The sequence below is a fragment of the Arachis stenosperma genome, chromosome 4 (assembly GCF_014773155.1).
Source record: "Arachis stenosperma cultivar V10309 chromosome 4, arast.V10309.gnm1.PFL2, whole genome shotgun sequence".
Lineage (NCBI taxonomy): Eukaryota > Viridiplantae > Streptophyta > Magnoliopsida > Fabales > Fabaceae > Arachis > Arachis stenosperma.
Window position 1 is genome coordinate 54,874,997 of NC_080380.1, and position 2,443 is coordinate 54,877,439.

General features: G+C 37.7%; 1 non-coding gene across 1 annotated transcript; it reads right to left on the reverse strand.

The window, feature by feature from the left end:
• Positions 1-2,028: 2,028 nt before the first annotated feature.
• LOC130978854 (small nucleolar RNA R71) lies at positions 2,029-2,135 on the reverse strand. Its single transcript, XR_009086464.1, has one exon. It is a non-coding gene; the product is annotated as a small nucleolar RNA R71 (small nucleolar RNA).
• Positions 2,136-2,443: the final 308 nt, after the last annotated feature.

Consider the following 2,443-nt stretch of genomic DNA (forward strand, 5'->3'; position numbering starts at 1 on the left):
GTTGAGAGCGCGCCAATTGGGCTTCTGTAGCTCTAGAAAATTCACTTCGAGTGCAGGGATGTCAGAATCCAACAGCATCTGCAGTCCTTTGTCAGTCTCTTAATCAGATTTTTGCTCAGGTCCCTCAATTTCAGCCAGAAAATATCTGAAATCACAGAAAAACACACAAACTCATAGTAAAGTCCAGAAAAGTGAATTTTAACTAAAAACTAATAAAAATATACTAAAAACTAACTAAATCATACTAAAAACATACTAAAAACAATGCCAAAAAGCGTACAAATTATCCGCTCATCATCTGCCATTTTTCATTTCTAGAGCTATGAACAACTAAACCCCTTTCATTGGGTTAGGGAGCTCTGTTGTAATTTGATGGATCAATTATTGTTTTCATTCTTCTTCTTCTTTCTTTTCTCTTGATCTAACTAGAAAGCTTTCGATCTTAATTCAATTGGTTAGTTGTCTTGGAAAAGAAACTCTCCATAATTGGATCTCCTTTGAGCCTTGGAAAAGGGATGAGGAGATCATGCTGGAAATGCTTTCTCATGTTGGACCAAATTGGGATTTGGGCGGATATAGTGACATGTAATCCTCCCAATACTTTGATTTGGAAATACACGTGGTATAATCAGTGACCACACTTCATCTCTTCCCATGAGTAATTAAATCAAGGAATTGGGCAATTGTTCAAGCTTAGAGATATTGGATTGCCAAGGAATTGGGATCCAATCACTTAAGATTGCCAAGGAGATCAATGAATGCATTGATTGAGGAAGAGATGAGAATGAACTTGATCCGGAGAATGCAACATCTCCTGAACCCAATGATTACCCCATTTCTGATCTTACCCATTCTCTTTACTTTTTGCCATTTATTTTCATGCTCATTACCCCAAATCCCCATTTAAGATTCTGCACTTTAATTTCTGTTATTTACTTTCCAGTCATTTAAATTTCTGCAAGTTCCCAATCTAAATTCTGTTTAGCTCAACTAGTATATTCTTCTAACTAAAGTTGCTTGACCAATCAATCCTTGTGGGATTCGACCTCACTCTATTGTGAGTTTTACTTGACGACAATTCGGTATACTTGCCGAAGGGAAATTTGTTGAGAGACAAGTTTTCATGCATCAAGTTTATGGCGCCGTTGCCGGGGATTGATTTTGAATCAACGATGATTAAGTTTGAAGATCACTAGATTGAGCATTTTTTTCTATTTCGTTATTTGTTTATTTGATTCAATCAATTCCCTTTAGTTCGTTTTAATTTTTTTCTCATCCCCTGCACCCTCTTTGTTTTTCGTTCTTTCTTTCTTTGTTGATTACAATTCTGCTCACTAACCCACTAACTGTTTGATAATTTGCATCACTCACACTAACAATTACTCTAACAAGAATAGTTTCTTCATTTTATCTCCAGTTGTGCAATCTGTCTGTTGTATGACAGGGAGAAGAGAAGGAGTTTCAACATCCTTCAATTCAGAACCTGAAAGGACCCTTTGGAGATTAAGAAGGGAAGCAAGAGGGAAAAAAATTATTGGTGCTGAGGAAGAAGAGGAAGAGTACTTTGAACCCAATATGGAAGACAATTTGGAGAACAATCATGAAGAAGAAGCTCACAACCATGCTAGAGAAGGCCATGCAAATCGTGCTGGGCAAGAAAGGAGAGTTTTAGGCTCCTATATCAATCCTAATCCAGGAAACTGTGGAAGTAGCATTTAGAAGCCCACCATACATGCCAACAATTCCGAACTAAAACCCCAGCTCATCACCCTTGTTAAGAACAATTGTTCATTTGGAGGAAGTGCTCAAGAAGACCCCAATCAACATCTAACCACCTTCCTGAGAATTTGTGACACTGTGAAGTCTAATGGAGTCCGTCCGGATGTCTATAGGCTGCTCTTGTTCCCTTTTTCACTTAGGGACAAGGCATCAAAATGGCTTGAATCCTTCCCAAAGGAGAGCTTAACAAATTGGGAAGATGTGGTGAACAAATTTTTGGCAAGATTTTATCCTCCTCAAAGGATCAACAGGCTGAGAGCTGAGGTACAAACTTTCAGGCAACAAGATGGTGAGACTCTCTATGAAGCATGGGAGAGGTTTAAAGACTTAACAAGAAGATGCCCACCAGATATGTTCAATGAATGGGTTCAACTTCACATCTTCTATGAAGGTCTTTCCTATGAGTCAAAGAAGGCTGTGGATCATTGGTGCACGAAATTTTAATCCCAATATCAAAATCAAGATCTCTTATGATTTCGTACCACTAACCAGCAAGTGCACTGGGTCGTCCAAGTAATACCTTACGTGAGTAAGGGTCGATCCCACGGAGATTGTTGGTTTGAAGCAAGCTATGTTTATTTTATTATTCTTTGTCAGGATATCAATTATAATTAACAGTTTGAATTATTAGAAAAATAAAAGAGCGTGAAATAAATAATTGTTA